Genomic DNA, 19,074 nt, shown 5'->3' with positions numbered 1-19,074 from the left:
TGCATGCACCTGAGCTCCCCTGGGTTGGCCCTTCCTTCCCACCAGGTGGGATGATAAGAGCTTTTTGTCCATAAGACTTGGTGCTTCCCTTCAAAGCCTTTTGCAAACATTTGAGAGTTAAGTTTGATCACAGCTGTGTGAGGCAATAAAGTATTATTTCCCTTCTTGTTTTCAAAGGGAGAAAACACCCAGGCAGTAAAACTCTGGTTCTACTTTCTGTTGCCTTATCAAGTCTGTAAGTACTTTTGGGGATCAGGGCACAGCTGTCTTGCTCCAGGCCACACTGATTGTCCCTGTAGAAGCTGTGATTGGAGCTCAGTGTCTCAGCTCCTGGCCCTACAGCTGAAGCATTGAGTGACTCTCATCCCCCCTTTGCAGCTTCTCCTTGTGATGCTGCAATCCTACACACCATCCACACCAGATTCCAGTCTTCCCATCTGGTGACCCCTCTCTCCTTTAACTTCCCCTTATCTTCACATCCTTATACATTACCGCAGAGAAGGTTGCTCTACCTCACAGGGTTTCCCACAGCCTGCACAAGTAACTTTATTCTGGCCCATCTCCCTTTATTCTGGCCCATCTCCTGACACCTGTGGGCACAGCCTGACTCTCAGAACCAGCTGCTCTCAGGTAATGAATTCAGAGGACTAATGGGCACATAAGCCAAAGGGTTTGTGTGCACTGTCACAAGAATTTCTCAGTCCAACAGTAAAAGGCTCCTGCAAGTCATCAGTGTATTCCTGCTCTCCCATCTGCAGATGCTTACAGAGAGGGAATAGCCACATCTAATTAATTCAAATGACACAGCTTTTCCCGAGTCGAAACCCACATTTTCCATGACCCAATTAGGCTGCTGAGATCAGAAGGCAGACCTGAGCTTGGCTTTGCTTCACGCCACCGCAGGCAAATAGGGCTGTAAAGGCAGCTCTGCTGCCTACCTGCCCTCCATGCTGCTTTTGTGCACTGCTTTTGCCAGTGGCTGATGTGTGACCAGTTCACTATATAGTGCTGAAAGGCAGATAAATAGCATTGAATGATTTATGTCTTTGGGTCAGCCACGCTGGAGGTTCAGGAGAGCGGGGTAAGGGCACGAAGCAGCTTAAGAAACCCACAAACTTTCTATGCATCCATAGCACAAATAATTCCAAAGCACTGTTTTGAGATTCATCTGCTCCTTTTCTTTTACCAGGTTTGAAATGCCTCACAAGTCTCCTTTCATCTGTTATATTTCCTCCCTGGCTTTTCACTAAGAAGTAATAAACTCCCTTAAAGTGACAAAGGTACTGGAGTTTGTCTGGAAGGAGGCTCAGCCAAGGCTGACAAATGTTCCCAGCCTTCATGTACCTTGTCCAGTGCATCAATGAATCCTCACCATCAATTGCCCGGTACTCCAGACTGATAACAAGTGTCTAATCCAGAAGAAATGCTTTTCTGACGTGTTTCTGACAGCACCTAAGCATAGTGGCTCATAGAAATGATGGAGAAGATCTCTCAGAGCTGGCTTTCTACAGTCTGTCCTTCTGACAATGAAGGAATGCTCTCAATATATCACCGCCTGGTGCAAATCTCATGGGAAGCTGTTTCAGAACTCACTTCTTTGAGAGCTTCCTGGTAATACAGCCTAATTCTTTTGTTTACTGGCATCTCATCAGTGCTCTGTACATTCTCTCTCCTGAAAGTTGCATCTCGTGGCGTTTGGAGCCTTCAAATTTATAGGCTGTGGAACCAGAACCTCAAGGAAAAGCAGCAACCTCACGTTCATTCTTGGCTATTTATTTTCCTGCGCCAGGCTAACAGAATATCCATCAGCTCCTGAAGGGCTCAGGTTCAGATTAATTTATCACAGCTCAGCATCACCAGTGAGCCCAGCTGACCAGAAGGATGCGTGAGACCCAAGTGTTGCCCTCTGATCCAAGCAATGCTGGAAGTTTTGCATCTGAATTTCAATATCTCATTGTACCATTCTATGACCAAGACAGTCTCACCATGCACAAAGCCTGCTGCACTGTGCTGTCAAGCCTCTGAGACCTGTCATTTTCATTCCTCCCCATACCAAGGATGATTTCCCAAGCCAAATTCTCTTCCATTAAACTGCAAATCTGTCGTCACACCAAGTGAGTATTTTTTTTAAGGCTTTAAAAAACACAGAAGTCCCATTTAGAGTCAGAGACACACCAGACATACGGCAGCCACCCAAAATAACCACCAGCTCACTGACGCAGGCCGTCCTCAGCCATAGCAAGGCTTCCTATAGTATGGGCTGCAGGGATCGGTCTTTCTCTAGCTGACACCCCGTGGATGTCTCTTTCGATGAAAGAATCACACCTCCATCATTGTTCTTTTTAAGAAGGACTTGGAGTGATTTTTTTTTGCATCACGTTGGGGTGGCAGGGAGCTTTTCCTGGCTCCTGTCACATCAGATGGATGCGAGTCACCTCCACATGTCTGACATGGGGGGTGCTGACAGCTTGGGTGGAAGAGTGAACCTGGAGGCTCCCAGCTCCTCCTCGCTGCCAACTGTGAGCAAGCTGCAGCCCCCTACTTTGCAGTCTGGAAGCAGCATCTGCTTCTCATGAGGAATACACACAGCATTGGGATCCTGTATTTCAGCCAACATCCTCCGATGTCACCGCTCTGAATACCACCAGCTTCCATCCCTGTGCTCACCTTCCCTTTGAGCTCCCTGCTCACAGTTCTCCATGAGAACCACAGTGTTGGTCCACGAATCTCAAAGTGCTTCATCAAGAAAAGCATTCATTCTCACAGTCTCATAGAATCACAGAACTGAGTTGGAAGGGACCCCTTAAAGTTCACCCAGCCCCTGCCACTAACAGGGACATCTACAGCTTTATCAGGTTGCTTAGAGCACCATCTTCTTTTAATCACCGTCTTTTTCCTTTTTAAACCTATGAACATACAGAGGGGAATAACTTACCAAGGCCTTCCTAGCAGCAGAACTATAGTGACAGTGTGACTGGTTCACGAGGACAATGTTAATACTCCAGAACCTTGCCAAATCATGTCAGAAGTCCATTGCACGCTGAAAATTTGTCTCAAATTACATTTACTGGAAGACCAACTTTCTCTTGCACTCAACCTAACAAATGACATAGCCTGCATGAAAAATAAATAAATACACATATAAAAAAATCGTGAACCACGTCAGAAAGCCCACGGTATTCTATCTTAAATCTCTCCCTTTGACAGACAGTGGATTAAACAGAAAATGAGTTACATCTCCCCAAACCATATAAATGTGAGTCCCACACTGCAAGGTAGCATGACAAATAGCTGCTGATATATAAGAATAAAAATAAACCACGACTGAGATCAGTGCAGGCATCGCTGCTTGTATCTGCCATGAAAATCAACTCAAAACCTTGGGATGAGAATTTGAAGTGCATAGTTTCACTGGCATAAAGATGACAAAACCTTAAGGAATAAAGAGAAAAAGAGAAGGAAAAAAGGATCATGGAAAATTATCTTTGATTCCAAAGAAAAAGAGATGGCTTTACTGTTTCCAAAGGATGAGATTCCCAGACAATAATAATCCAAAGTGCTTCCAGAAGCACAGATAATCTATACTCAGATGACAGCAATTCCAAAAGGAGGACTGGACTAATATTAAAGCATTTCACAAGGAAAGGATGGAGTTATTTGCTTTTAATGACAAAAGGGTTACAATGAAAAATCCTGTAATAGAGATATTAAACTAAAATGTGGCTCTCCTAAATTGGAGCCCTTCCTCTCCTCTGAGGGCCAGGAAGAATGTCATTGTATTCCATTAGTGAAGGTCTCTTTTTGTCTGGTCAACAGGGCACAAAAATTGGTGCCAGTGTCACCAGTGAGGACACTCACATGGAGCTGGGAGGTTTCCCAGCCCCATCTGTGGATTTGAACAAGTTCTGATCTAAATGCTAAAGCCTAGAGCCCAAACTGCTCTGAGATGATGTCTGAAAGACTTCAGAACTGATTTGTTCTGAAGCATCACAGAATTGCTTTGAAAGGGACTGCCAAAGGTGTGCGCACCAGGGTTACTCCAATATCCCACTATGTTCCAGTCCAGCACCAACCCTTGCTAGCTCTCCTTGTGCTGATCTGCAACAAAACAAACACCAGCACAAGATCTGGCCAAGCTTCCAGAAAGCCACGTGTCACCATAGATGCTGAATGCGAGATGCTGTAGAGGGGTTTGACTATGAGGAAGCAGCAAGCATTCTCCATCTGCATACCAGCCCCTAAATTAGCAAGCTGAAGGATGGCGTGTCACTTTGATATGAATTTACATGAAATATACTCGTTTTCTTTGTGGATTAAAATACCTGCAGCACCCAGCAGCAGAAAATCATGCAGCGTTGGGATTGTTGGTGGTTTTCTTCCTTACTAACAAAGCAGCTCTCTGATGCAGAAAGCAGCACAGTGGGCTTCACCACCATTCTCTGGCCATGAGAAATCTTTCTCTTAATTCCATGTCATCTTCCCCCTTCTAATGCTCTTTGACAGGTGCTAGCTAAATGCGGGAGCAGGAGAAAAGGCAGTTTTCACTGTTGGAAAGATCTGTCGTGAACATCTCAGCATGCTCACGGTGTGACTTCTCACACGCTGCTATTTGGTGCCTGGAGCCTTGGCAGCTCCATCCTGCCTGGTGCTGGGCAAGCAGCTCCCATTGACCGGGGGATGGACCACAGCAGCGTTTGACACTTGGCAGGATTGAGTCCTCACAGCCACACACTCACACCCAAGTATCGCATCTCATTTGCTTGGATGTTTCTAACACATCAGAGTGTGAGAAGCTTTGCCAGCCTGTGTGAGCTCCAATGCCACGTACACTACTCAGGGTGGCACATTCATGTGGCAGGCTGGAGGCTGCTGTTCCCGGATGGTTTGGGATTTGCTAGACAATGCTGTGCTCATTGGAAGTCCAAACTTCCCCAAAAGTGGATCATAGAATCATTAAGGTTGGAAAAGATCACTGAGATTGCCAAGTCCAACCCCAACCCATCACAAATTGCCCACTAGCCATGTCCCTAAATGGAATCATAGTATCATTAAGGCTGGAAAAGCCCCTAGGATCACCAAGTCCAACCCCAACCCAACCCACCGTGACCACTGACCACCTCTCTCAGTGCCACATCTCCATAGTTCTTCAACACATCCATGGATGGTGATCCCACCACTTCCCTGGGCAGCCCATGCCAGTGCATTTACCTCTAATTGCGGACTTGGGGATCGTAGAGCTCTTTTTCAACCAGCCTTAATGATTCTGTGATTTTATTCTATGATTCTAAGGAGACATTTTGCTTCGTGTGTCCTGATATCCCTCCTGCTCACAGCAGGTCTCCATGCCCTTCCTGTAAATGGCTCTCGGATCTCAAAACACTTCAATGTTTCAGCTAGCTCGAAGGCAAAGAAACCAGTGAAGTACTTCAGGGCACTGTCAGCACAGAATAATTATCCAACAAGTTACAGCAGGGCATCCTTCTTCCCCTGAATAATTAAGACACTTTCAATTTCTGAGAGTAGGGCCTGGGACCTGGGGAGAAATGTTTGGAGGTAACGCAGCAAATCCTCTCCTTCTCATTCTCCTCTGTTATTGCAATCTCCTCTTGCTATCTATCTGGGGATGCTGCTAAATGAAAAGCTTTATGACAGCTCTTCAACACTCAATCATATAAAACACTCTCTAAAATTTTTTTTTTCAGTAAGTTAAAGGAACTGCCAGCACTTTTTTTTTTTCTCTTTGAACCATAGATTGGGATTTTCACAGAAGTGAAGGAAGTTTAGAGGCCTAAATTTGGTTGGATATTGATGGGATTTGGGTTCCTCCTTCTTCAGCTTTCTGCAAAACTCCCTTATTCCAGATTTGCATTTTATCTGAGGAAGGAAAGGCTTCTGGCCGATGAGATGAGGTTAGGAATACTTCTAAACAAGCATGGATTTTAAAGTCAATGAGTTGCTCCCAGTTTACACCAAAGCAGATGAAAGCAGAATTTACACCCCCCATTTTAGTTTATCATTTCAGAAACAAAATGAAGTTTCTGTTACAGAAGGAGAAAGCCAACATTTCTATCAAGCCTATTCTCTGGCAGCGACTGCTCTTTCTAAGCAAAAAATAACTCTTTTGGACCAAATTCTACTCCCACATCAGCTCCCATGAAATTCCAGGGATTTCAGAGCAGCTCCTTTGGATGTAGCTGGATTTTGTTTCTCCGATCCTTGGTGATGAAAGGAGAAACTGACCATTCAGTGAAGCAAGATGCACGAGATGCCACTGATTCCAGCATCAAGAATTAAATGAAAATAAATACATAAATACAGTGGGGTTTCTGATTTGTTTTAAGCAAAAGAGAGAAATCAGAGACTTTCTTCTATTACAGGCAGGTCTTTTGGGGGTGAATTCCTCTCTCACATTTGCACTTGTATAAACCCTGAGTAATTTCTTTAAGTCACTGCTTCATCTGTAGGTTGTTTTTTTTTTTTCTTCCAGGAAGAGGATCTGATCTACAGAAAATCTAAATCAATATCAGCTGGCTTCAGGTCAAAGAACTGGGGCCTCATGCACTAAGAATACCTGTCAGCTAGATATAAACCAACATATATCACAGTCTGCATGAAAATCACCTCTTAATCCCCCATGGCAACCAATGGATAAGTTAAATATAACTAATTATTGTATCATTCTGGCCTTTGATTCTGTACTCTGCTGCGTGGCTGCAACCCTCACAACAACACAGATAAGCTCAGCATCCTTCCTATAGACTAGATCTGATATTTTTACAGGCTTAAATAACGGTTATTCAATAAATACCTCAGAACTATGCTCTGAGGATTAATATCTCGGCCCAGAACATGAGTAAGTTGAGGTTTGGTTGCTGTCATGCCAAGAACTTCCTCTGCCATTTTGGGCAAGTCTTCCAGTGGTACATAAATATGCAGTCGTCATTTGCCTTCAACAGAGCCCCTCTCCTCTCCAGCATGGGGATAATAAGAAGTGCCTGCGTCAGATGGTTCTTAGGAGGAAAATTCACACCGAAGCAATGTGCTCTGCAAAGGACTGGCAAAGGATAATGGCCACATAAATATCCATGTCAGGCTTTTTTTTTCCACTTCTGCTCAGTGATTTGAACATGATCCACTGGATTATACTAGCACACAACTAACTGCCATGAATCTTTGTGGTCTAGCTTTGCTTCTGTCTGCTGCAGAGGTACATGAGGGATTTGGTTTGGCCTTTTATCTCTACGTGTGCATAGCTGTATTTTATGGCTCTTGTTTCCCTTCCCAGTCGGGAGTGGGAGTCTGGGGGGGGAAGGGGAGTTAGCACCTGGTGTTGCCAAGTCCAGCACATCATGTGCCAGGAGGAAGAATTTATTCTGTTGACGATTGTTTCTGACTTTCACTTTCCCCAATTGGCTGGAGATGCAATTTTCAGACCTGCCTGAGGCTATCCGCTCTGTTTAGAGAAACAACAATAAAACCCCCAATACAAACTGAACTGCTATGTATGAGCATGTTGTGGGAGCTCACATTACTTGTAGCTAACGCTGTTTTTGGGGGCTCATTGAATAATTATTTTCCAGCAAGCTAGCAAGGTTCATTAGATAAAACAACTCTACTAAAGTTTTGGAAGCTGCTTATGCAACATTTAGAAAGGGGAGAGCACGTCTTAGGTAACCACAGGACTATTTCTGGATAGCTAGTGCAAAACTTGGATTTATTCTGACTTAATATGCTTCCAGATTGCATTGAGAAAGCTGCCTGACGGCATGGGACTGGGTTTTCATGGGATCTCACAGGACAGCTGATGTTGGAAGGGAATCTTCCAACTCAAAGCAGGGTCAACCCTTTGAACACCTTTGCTCCCTTACGCTGTGTTTGCTCCACTATTTTCATGTATCTCTTGTAACTGGGAGCACAGATGGGTCCAGATGGATCTCAGCAGCACTGGGGAAAGGGGAATAATCATCTATCACCCACCTATGCCTTTCTAATCAGGCTTCAGGGTGCAATGAGTGCAGCTGGTTTCCCCAGTCCTGAGGCAGTTTCTGTCATCAAGAGTAGCAGACTCAATTTCTGTGCATCAGAGCTCAATTTCACATCCTCCTATCTACCACGTGGTCACAGCGAACAGGATGCTTAACCATCACCAGTGGGGTGGGTCCCAAAGAAGATTCCAGAAGGATTACTGTCTGCTGGGCCATTTTCACTGCATGTTTCTACTTACACATTAGTTGCAATTCTCATGCCTTTGCAGATATCCATATTTTAGCACATTATCTAATTCACAGAGGTCTATTGATTCCCAGCTTTGCTCTTGAAGGGCAGTGACTCATCTTTCAGTGCACACAATAGAAGAGCTGCTAATAAAAAAAACATTTAACATTTAGAGCCAGAGTATCTGGATGAGAAATGCTCGTACACTGCAGACATCCAGGCTTCGTGAGCTGGATTCAGAATCTGATAGCTTTTTTCCCCCTTTCCCTGATGCTGAAAACACAAACGCTCTGGATGTGCTCATTTCCTATGGAGCTGGATCTGCCCTGGGCATGCAGAGCTATGGATTAACACGGTCGTTTGATGCAATGCATTGACCTCAGACGGTTTATAGTAACTTTCTGTTTGTGTGCACACGTTGGAGAGGGTGGAGTGGGTTTCTAGAGAAGGAAATTCACCCCTGCCCTCAAAAGGACACGACTGGAGCATTTTCATTCTCTCTAGGCCTTCAATTTGGGATATGAAACATGACTGAAGGAATGCACTGACCTCACACTGAGCTGAATCTTACAGAATCGGTCCACTCTTCAATTCTCAGAACTGGTTTCTTTTTAAAGCTGAAAGGATGAAAAACTGGCTGGGGAGAGAAAACTGCAACGGGAGAAAAACACACAAATCATCTATCAGTCACCAATCAATAACGCCTGAGCACCACCACTTGCAAAACTCACATTGATTTTAATAGGAATCCCATCCAAAGAGACTCAGAGACACCTATTGTGATTTTCTCTTAGACTTGTGGTATTTTTTCTTAATAAGTATTAAAACATCTTTCATTTTTCAATGCCATTTCTTAAGAACCATGAGACCGAGTGAGCACCTTGGCTTTTTATACATGCCTGTCTTCTGGCCATGTGGTTGCAGAGGGAAATCCCACAGGGCTCTGAATAACATCACTCAGAGCTCAAAACCTAGAAAACAAACTACAATAGGGCTATAATGCCTTTTTTTGGTACTCACCTGTTATCCTCTCCTATCCTCGTAGAATCACAGAATGGCTTGGGTTTGAAGGGACTGCCTCTGTTTCCTTCACAGAATACTTGCTGCTCGGGTAGATTTTAGATTCTTCTCCATCATAAAGGAGTGACTTTTTATGAATACCAGTCCCACAACAGCTACTGGAATAAAAGAAATGCCGCAATGCTGAATAATGCTACTTATTTCAACTGAGGATTTTAAATGAGCTTTTAAGAGTCAAATCAGCTTAGCAAACTGGGGGCAATTATGCAAAATTTTCCCAATAGCTCCGCCTTATTTAATCAAATACTTACCTCCATGCCTATCCAGGCCAGCAATTAAACATGGCAGGATGAGAATTAAGCGTGGGCTTCAATACATGTTTTAATGAGGATGTTTTCCAGGACTGGGGCCAAATGAACTGAAATTCATCACTGCTCCAAGGTAAGTGTAGTACTGAAAAAGGGAAAGGAGAATCGTTACATTTCCTATTTGGACTAAACCCGACGCATTAATTAGGGCATTAATTTAATTTCTCTCCCTACGTCAGCTTTTAATTAAGCATTAATTTATCCTACATTGTTGGCTTTGGGCTTTGCATGGAATTGCCATGGGGTCCATGGCATCCTACCGGGTGTTGCCAGCACAGAGCTGAGGTGGTGGCTGGGCTGAGCAAGAGAGCAATGGGAGATGGGCACTTCCATCACCAGGGCTCACTGTTGGGCAGGAGGAGGATGGCAGTCTGTAGGGCTCCGTTTCTGAATGCAAATGCTCAGATCCTCTGCTAGTGTCAATCCCTGCAGATGCAGAAGTTTACTCCTGTTTCCTATCTGGCTCTAAAGTTAATGCAGAAAAATTACTAATGGCGTCTTAGTTAAATTATCCCTCAGTTAAATTCAACTCTTTAAAGAGTAATATTAAACTAACAGCGTCTGGTGGCTCTTATTTCATTACTCCTTCATTTCAATTTCTTTAAGACTTTCTTTTCATTTCAGGATATTAGATTTGATATAATAACAATGGCCTTAGTAGATGGAAAAAAGAAAAACCCAACTTTTTCCTAAATAATCTTGTATGGCTTTGGAAAGATAGCTCTTTATGATCTTCATTTTCATGGTATGCTTCGATTCCATTACCCATTTCTTTTATGCGCCAGAGTTCAAAGAATAGGCACGGCTCTCAGAATATAGAAAAACTTCAGTTATCCTCCTGTTGAGAAGCTTTTAGGGAGTCAGGACCTTGCTGCGGACGTGGCACCAAATGGGGTTGGGTAATCCGGATTGTAAACCTCTTCCTGCCCCAGTCTCCCTGGATGACGTTGGTTGAACCATTTCACAGATTTCTTCTGAGATGGGAATAATGTTTTCTAGCCCCACACGGTTGCTAAGAGGATCCGTTCATAATCTTCGTGGAATGCTGGAAATTCTTCTACCTCCTACACAGAAGCATTTATTCAGCCAGGAAACAGAAAAGACGCTGCATGATCTAACTGGGAAGGTTTGCGACCAGGGAAGGAACTGGGCACACGTCCCCTCCTCTCAGAACAAGCCATCAGCTGGAGGGGGTGCTGGTCTTTTGCTGTGTTCCTATGCCATAATTAATCACACATTTCAGTTCCACCAGCCTTCTTCCCATAGTGAGCACCACAAGGAACCCAGGGATGGCGGGGACCTCTTAAGTTGGAATCACGGCGCGTGCGGAACAGCACAGTGGGGTCTGTGCTGAGCAATCTATGGGCTTAAATGCTGTTGCAGAAATTACTGCTCCCATCTGTAGCCTCAAGAACAAATTCCAGGGGAGAAACACATGGCTTGAAAGACTCATTCTATTCATATCAGAAGAAATCCGTCGATCACCACTGGGGTTTTCTCCCGACATGTTTCAATCAGTGGGAAGCTGCCAATGAATTTAATGGGGCTAGAACTTTTCTCATTGTATTTCCACTGTTACAGTAAAGAGATTATTAAAGAGCACAAGCATGATTCACCCCCCCGTCCCCACCACCCTCTTTGGCCAAGTATACACTTTGGCAAAGGGGTTTGGGAGGATATTCAAGTGAATTATATTTTGTCATATTAAATTAAGAGAGGAATCAGTTAAAAATCATTTTAATCAAGGAAACAAATGGAAAAAAGAAAAGGACTGATCCCTTGTAGACTGCTTTTGATGTTTGTGGATTTGTTTTGTATTCCCTCTCACTCAATAAGCTGAAGGATGACTGAGTTCATTTCACAGAAGATGGATTGCATTTTCTTCTCTCAGCTCTGCAATGTCCACCGAATTCAAGCAGAAGAAAATTATTGTGCTTTAAAAACGCATGATTCCTACATTATTAGAGTCAAACTGCACACCTGGGGCGAGGGAGAGGAAAGGAACACAGTCTCCATGTCCAATAGCAGTGGTTACCTAGTAAAGGGTGTTAATATTTAGGAGGACTTTTAGGGCAAACATGCAGTGGCAAATGCAGAATGAGGAACATCAGCTGGGGATATTTCTACATGAAGGGCAGCGGAGAAGGAATAGAAAAGAACAAAACAGGAGAAATAAATAAACATAAAAGTGAAACCTGTCTGTTCCTGGCAGGGGGGTGGAAACGGAGGGAGACCTTATGTGTAATGGGGGCCAGATTAAAATGCTGCAGCTGCAGCCTAAATAGGAGATCTGCAGTACAGACCACAGAAGACAGATTCCTGTTGGAGGGTTTGGGTTTTTTGGTAGATGTGGGAGACGTGTATTTATCAGCAGAAGCAGAATGATCAGTTACATCATCTCCTGTTTTTAAGCTTCTGCGCTTGTTTTGTTATTTGAAATCCTCAGGTGCTTAAGGACATCCGTGGTGCCACTGCTGTGTAGATAAACCAGAGCATGCTGCCAAACCTGAGTCCTGCTTCAAAGCCCTGTTCTGCAGCTCAGCGTCACTCCAATCTCTGCAGAATCAGAGTGTAAAACATGACCGAGAGCTGCTCTCCCTGCCTTCTCAGCTGCACAAACCCCCCACCTCCACACATGCTGGTATTTTCCTTTGGCAAAGCTGCAATGTCAATGCAAATACTTCCATTCAAGTTTTCCCACCAGGATTCCTTGATCATCTCATAGGTGCAAATGGTGCAATGAGGGTTGGGGGCACGCAAGCTTGTGCATGCAATCCCTCACTTAGGAATCTACAAATTGGCTTCGCTGTTTAATAGCAGAGAAGGTTGTCAAAGACTGAGCAGACCTATTGCCAAAGAGCTACTTTGAGAGGTTGTTGGGTGTTTTTTTTTGATCAAGTCTGCCTTCCATAAAGCCTCATCTGAATGCTGTTAACACACATCACAGACGCTGACGACACTGAATTATTTAATGCTACACACCTATCTCAGATGAAACCTCGCAGATCAAAAGAAAATGTTTACTTCAGTTGGATGGAGTTCCTACAGACACGCTCCAGGGCGATGAGAAACTATTATGGGAACCATCTGATCGGAAATGAGTATAAATTCATTCTGGCAACTCTTCTCCAACTCTTACAAACCCATTCTCATTTTCTGTCCTGTGGGAACATCTTCAGCAAGATGTCATTACTTCCAAAGTTTGCCCTCTTACCTATGTATGAGCAGCAAAAATATCGAACCCTTCTCTAGAAAGAATCAAAACAGCTCAAAGGAGTCACCGGTGCCCTGGCCTTGCTGCAGCTCTGAGTATCCTGTGATCCAAAACTACATGAAGGCACAAGGAAAGATAAGGGCATGATCAGATCAAAATGCTGCACTTGTCTGCTCTCAGCTTCTCCGGCCTCCCATTTTCCTTCTGAAGAAATACAGGGCATGAGTTCAATCTAAAAAGCCCCAGCCAGTCTGTGATCAAGCTGCCTCCTCCATCTACTACAGCAGAGGGGCAATTAAGGAAGCATCTCTTTGAGGTGTAGTTTCAAATCCTCTTACAGAGGAATTTCAGATAGGATGCTGGAGCATCGGAACCCATTACCTTAAGGAATGCAGTTTTGAGATCACATGGGACACGTTTTGTTACACAACTCTCGAGAAGCGAGTTGTGAAGCTTTCAAAGGCTCTGCAACCAAAACCAGGACTGCATATTCAGAACACTGTACTCTTTCCATTGGACAAAGAGATAGTTTTCAGAAGTATTCAGCATGCATTGAGCTGGTCAGAAACATTAAGTTCTTGTGTTAGTGCAAAATTAGGCTGGAGACCTTGGCTTGAATGTCTTTGTGAAGGCAGCTGCAAGACTCACAAGTACAGGAATTAATGTTAAGTGTTCTTCCTCATTGCCTAAAGTTGGTGAAAAGGAACAGTTGAGCACGCATTAGCACAAAGGCACTGCTTTTGAGAAAAACTCCTCTATCAGATCTGTCTTTGGATGTCTTGTATCACCAAGTGGAATCCATGTAAAGCCAATTAAAACTTATTTGTCAAAGGGTAGAACTAACATCATAATACGCACGGTCTGCTCACAGCTCGCTAGCTGTTACTTGAAGCCACAAATCACAATAACTATTCTGTTGAAATTATAAAAGAGAAGCTAGAAATCCTGCTAAACCCAATGAGCCATTAAATAGTTGACAATATTCTTTATAGAAACCCAGAATAGTTAATTAGTCCCCAAATACAAATGGTGAGCATGAATAATTGCCGCCATAGATTCCAATCAAGATACCCAAGGCTAGATCTGCAACTAGCCTAAACTGACACTGCTTCATCTACAGTACCAGCTCATACCAGCTGTGAAACTGGCCCTAAAAGGTTAAGTTTGTGCTGAAAGCACAGGAGTCTATATATTCCTTCATCTTCCTCCCCACAACAGCTTCCCCCAGCCACTCTCTGCCTATTCCTGAACCTTTTACTCTTGGTGTTACATTCCCTTCCTCTCATTTTAGCATTTCCAGCCTTCTCTCTCTAAACCAGAGAGGCTCTGCTTACTGAGAGGCAGAACATCCCCCCCCCAAGTTTTGTGCTGATGAGATGTGACATTCAGAAGTTATTGCGCTATACAAAAATAAACAGAGAAATGCCATCGAGTTGAATGCAGGGAATTGCTCAGCCAATTAATATTTGCATATCCTTGGATGAAAGATATCAGTAGTACAAAGTATTATTATTAATAAGAGCCCATAGAGAATCTTCTGTCAGGCAAACAGCACTAATGATGTGCCTTGCTTTCTGTCTTGGCACCCCACCAAGTTGCACAGGAGTTTCATGAAATACCAGTTTCTTGCTCGATCAAGAAGGTTTGGCAGAGTTTGAAGGGGTTTGGATGATCAGACTGGGAGATAAAGTCATGAATAGAGGAGAGAGACTGCACCTCTATCACTGCGAACATGTCACGTTGTGACACCATGCACTGAGTGTGACAGCAGAACTGTCCCTTCCTTGAGATCTCTGCTTTTTTTCCCCTTACACAGCTTTCATTTTGAAGGTGACATTGTTGAACCAAAGCACTCAAAGATAAGCAGAACATAAGTTGAACATTTTTTTTTTTTCCAATCAGGACCTCAGGGCTTCTCATGCTGTAGGAATTCATTCTGAATCCCTTTCAGAACAGCACAGAACCTCCCCAAAAGGCAGCAAAATGGTGGCTCTGGTCCTGCAGACCTCCATTAGCGCTACCAGCATCCAGCTTCTAGCCAGCCTGACCTGTCTGGTCAGTGCCCACGAGCAATCTGGATGGTGGAGATCAGAAGCACAGTTTTAATCAACTGAAAAAATACCTTCCAGTTCATCGCAGAGGCAACATGACCCATCGTGTATCTGTCTTTATAATGTGCCTTTGCATGGTGTATTTGAGGGCTCTTAAGCAGTTTCGTCCTCTTTTGCTGCCGCAGCGCCCATGGAGAGCAAACTGCCAGAATGTGCTTGTACAAATACACTCGCTACAGTAAACAGCCCCGGGCAATCTGTTGCACCCAAGGACCTCATGTTGATTCTGCACCATTCCTTGGAGGATTTGTTCCTCCTTGCAAATTTAAAGACGTGAAGCAGGGAGGGACTGAAACCTTCCTCCTGAATGTTAGCTGGCCTCAGGCCAACCATGCAAAATGTATTAATGGAAACGGACAATTTTATATGAATACATAAAAAAAAAACAAAAAAACAACCAACACAAAAAACCAACAACAACCCAAAGTGATGAAAACATCCAAGCGAATAAAACACTTGATGAGAAAAAAGGGTGAAATGTTATTTCTTTTCAGAGGTGTTGCCATAGTATTGAATTTCAAGAATTTGTTCAATTTCCTGAATATTCAAGGGAAGATAAGAAATAAGTGGGGAAAAAAAGATCTGAAAAATCTATATTAGCAATGACTTACTGACCCAGCTCGAAGCACGTAGTGGTTCTCAGTCATCTCAACAGGAATGCTCTCATGGTTCCAACAGAATGCATCCTCCACTTCCTCATTCATGGTCTCGAGGACAATGATAACGGCCTTACAGAAGGCAGTGGGCAGGAGCCAACCTGCTGGCATGAACTGTGATCTTAGAGCTCAGAACTTGTCTGCCAACTCCTGCCAAAGTTATGGTGATAAATGGAGGCACTGTGTTGGAGAGAGCAGCTGGATCCTGTTTTGATATGGCTACTTGGCTCTCTTTTCTTGACAAGCGGTTTAGGAGCTCATTTTTAGAATGATAATATTCCTCTCCTTCCATTCCATTCCATTCCATTCCATTCCATTCCATTCCATTCCATTCCATTCCATTCCATTCCATTCCATTCCATTCCATTCCATTCCCTTCCACTCTACTCCCACTTTTGCTGGACTCCAATGGCCCACTCTGGCTTAGTGTCATTAAATTCAATGGCAGCTTGCTCTGGCTGAGTGAAGTCCATGTGGAAGAATACTCCAATCTGTTGCTAGAAGCAAGGATATAGAATAGCAAGGAGAGAATAGAGCTCTGTTTGCGCAAACTATTTTTTGCTGTTATCTGAACATCTCTGCTGACCAAGTTCTCAAGCTTTCTGTTGAGACTGGCTATCAGTAGGTGACTGTACAGAGTTTTTCCTTGCAGGCACTTGACTTTGGTTTCTCTTTGTAAAGATCCTGTCATTTTCCCTATTGAAATAACATCAGATAAGCAGTATGTAATGCTTTGGTAGTCTAAAAATATATCCACATTAAATATATATGTATATATGCAAATAAAGCTGGGGTGGCAATAGCAAGACAGGCTGAGCCAGAAACTAGTACTGCTTTGACATGAATACCATCAAACTTTTGAGTTGCACAGTCCTAAGTTCCTATTGAAGAGGAATAATGTCATTGAAATTCCAGCAATGAAACTTAAGCCAAGAGGTGGCATCAACTCTCCTTGTCTTTGAAATAGCGTAGTACTACTGACTGCTGCTTGTAGGGCGTTGAAAAACAACATGGGTTTTCAAGAAAGACATTAAAATTCATAATAATAATAATAATAATAATAATAAACGCTCGTCATGATAACCCTTTCCCCCCCCTGCCGTTTACAACAACCAGAACAGAACTGCAGCAAGAAATTTTCAAGTCATGCTACGATTTCTTTAATCTACAGCTCTTGACCTCAGTTGTAACTGGTTGTACTGAGCAATGAAGTGCTGTCTCAGACAAAGCCTAATTAGCTCTGAAAAAGCTGATATGTCCAAAAGAACAGCACATATCCATGTGGAAGATCCAACTTCTGTCCCAGAAGCCCAGCAGCCACAGCACTGCAGCATCAGTTTGGAATAATTAGCACAATGCTGTTCGCAGCAGGGAGGCCAGATCTGGTATCCCTGTACAGCCTGCATCAGACAGCATCAATATAGCTTAGAGATAGAGAATCTGTCAAGTTATTTCCAGGGTTAACCACTCAGACTGTTAAAAATATAAATTTAATGTCTAGCCTGAACCTGGCTGCTTTCAGGTTGTTACTCTTGGGTCTTGTTATGCTTTTGTCAGATAGATTAAACAGTCCGCTCTGATCAGAAACAGCCTCCCCACATGGAGGGTGATAAACTGTGGTCAAGTTACCTTTAGAAGGGTTTTCCTCTACAAATATAAGTGGCAGGGACTCAACCACACTATGGCTTCTTCCACCAAGAAGCTAACTCTGCAGAGAATGGTTTTCAAGGCACAAAGGATCACTTAAATGCTCATTTCCCATGGAAGATCAGGGGCTCACAGGCATCTTACTCCATTTGTTAAACTCTTACCTGTTTTCTTCCCTATTCTGGTCAGCATCCATGGAAAATAATAAAAATATTATTTAACTGTGGAGTCTCAGAAAGGTGATTCAATTACCAGCCCCAGCTGCCACAGCTGCCAGTAAACTAGAAAGAAAAGAAACATTAAATAATCCTTTTTCCATTTTCTTTTACTGTGTCACGATGGTTCCTCCCTCTTTTGAGAACCTTTCCCATCAGCCTCTGCTAATTGCCAGGTAGAAAACTGCTCAGGAAAGAATGGGGGTGAAGAGAGACAGAGGCAAAACTGGACGTGTTAGCGCTTCAGCAGTGCTTGGCAGGATGCAGAGACAATCTATTATGGGATGTCTGATCACGTTAGGCGTCCAGCTGCAAACACAAGTGGTACAGAGAAAGGAAGGCGAGGAGCAGAGTGCAACCCAGCTCCGCTCGGCGCCTGCTGCTCCTAGGGGACAGCTGTCAGGAGCTGATAGTTCCTAGCAAACCCTGCAGAGGAGAAATGCACATCACAGAGGTTTTAAAAACAAACAAACCATGAAAATGATACACCACAGGTATATAAACCAAACCAAACACTGATTTTAGGGGGCACAAAAGCCCACCTGCCTAGCTACCGTTGGTGCCCTACCTGCTCTGGTGCCTTGATGTGTTTCTGGATGCATCTCATTCCTTCTATAAAGCTGTTCTAGTGTTTTCCACGTTACAAAGGTGAAACATTCAGCTCTGAGAGAGGACTTTGAAATACACACTCCAGACCTAGGACCAGACTTGGCTGAGAGGCATTAGAGGAAACCAGGGAGACACCAGTGCATGAGCAAGATCCAACACAGAAACCCATTTTGTGCAGCCTTGGGTGAGTTACTGAGCTCCTGCATGCCACGACTCCCATCTATTCCAGTGATTAAAAAGCATTTTCCCAATTGAAGACCAGATAATAGAAGCTTCAGGACTGCCTAGGATGAATCCTGTATTTAAAACTCCTTAAGTTGACAGGTACTTGCTCAGGGTTTGATGGCAATTTCTGTAGAGATCCACAGATGGGAATAATCACACAGGTTAAGGCACCTTCACGCACATTCTGACAATACACACTACTCCATAAAACAGGCAATATTTAGTCTATGGATTTCACAAGGTGGCACGTATGGAATCGAACAAGTCTGGATGTTCCGTCTTGTCAATAGGACTGGGTAAGAGTGTTTATGGATGTGCTACCAGTGACATAAATAGCAAGGAAAATAAAACATAACCAGACCCCAAATTAAAACCCAATCAGCACTGTCTGCCTTCTAATTCCTCTTCAGATAGAATGTCAAAGCCTCAGCTAATCTCATCTCACTGTACAATCACTCCATCTGTTCCAGCCTCTAATTTCGCTATGAATCGAAATAAACGTAATTCCTGAAAATGTAAAAACATCTCAGATTTCCAGGCTCCTTTGTCTCTTCACAAATTTTATAGCCTCCTGTTTGGCACGGAGAGCTTTTCAAGTGCTACCAAGCTGATTATATTAGAGAATACTACAAATTGGATAACTCAAAACCCTCCTAGAGAGCTCTCGTAAAACTCCATGGTTGGATGGAAACTGGAGCAGATGGGCAAACTCCACCAAGCGCTACATTAACCCTGCTGTTCTCTGACTGGTGGCCAACAACACATTCAAAAAGTACAGACCTAAAAATAAGTCTC

At 43.5% G+C, this 19,074-nt stretch overlaps 1 long non-coding RNA gene across 2 annotated transcripts in view; it reads right to left on the bottom strand.

Moving 5' to 3' along the window:
- LOC107323706 (uncharacterized) overlaps positions 1-19,074 on the bottom strand; it is a 152,709-nt gene that overhangs the window by 35,724 nt on the left and 97,911 nt on the right. The window contains exons 7-12 of one of the 2 annotated variants that reach the window (XR_014932200.1): positions 15,543-17,511; positions 9,546-9,687; positions 9,235-9,392; positions 8,764-8,865; positions 8,225-8,360; positions 2,936-3,114 (exon numbers count right to left, since the gene is read on the bottom strand). This is a non-coding gene — a long non-coding RNA (uncharacterized LOC107323706). The remainder of the gene's footprint in view (positions 1-2,935; positions 3,115-8,224; positions 8,361-8,763; positions 8,866-9,234; positions 9,393-9,545; positions 9,688-15,542; positions 17,512-19,074) is intronic. The other variant, XR_014932199.1, reaches the window with a different exon arrangement.

This window comes from Coturnix japonica, chromosome 10 (assembly GCF_054131305.1).
Source record: "Coturnix japonica strain WE chromosome 10, WE-NBRP24, whole genome shotgun sequence".
In the NCBI taxonomy this organism is placed as follows: domain Eukaryota; kingdom Metazoa; phylum Chordata; class Aves; order Galliformes; family Phasianidae; genus Coturnix; species Coturnix japonica.
This window is presented reverse-complemented; position numbering and strand designations above follow the sequence as displayed.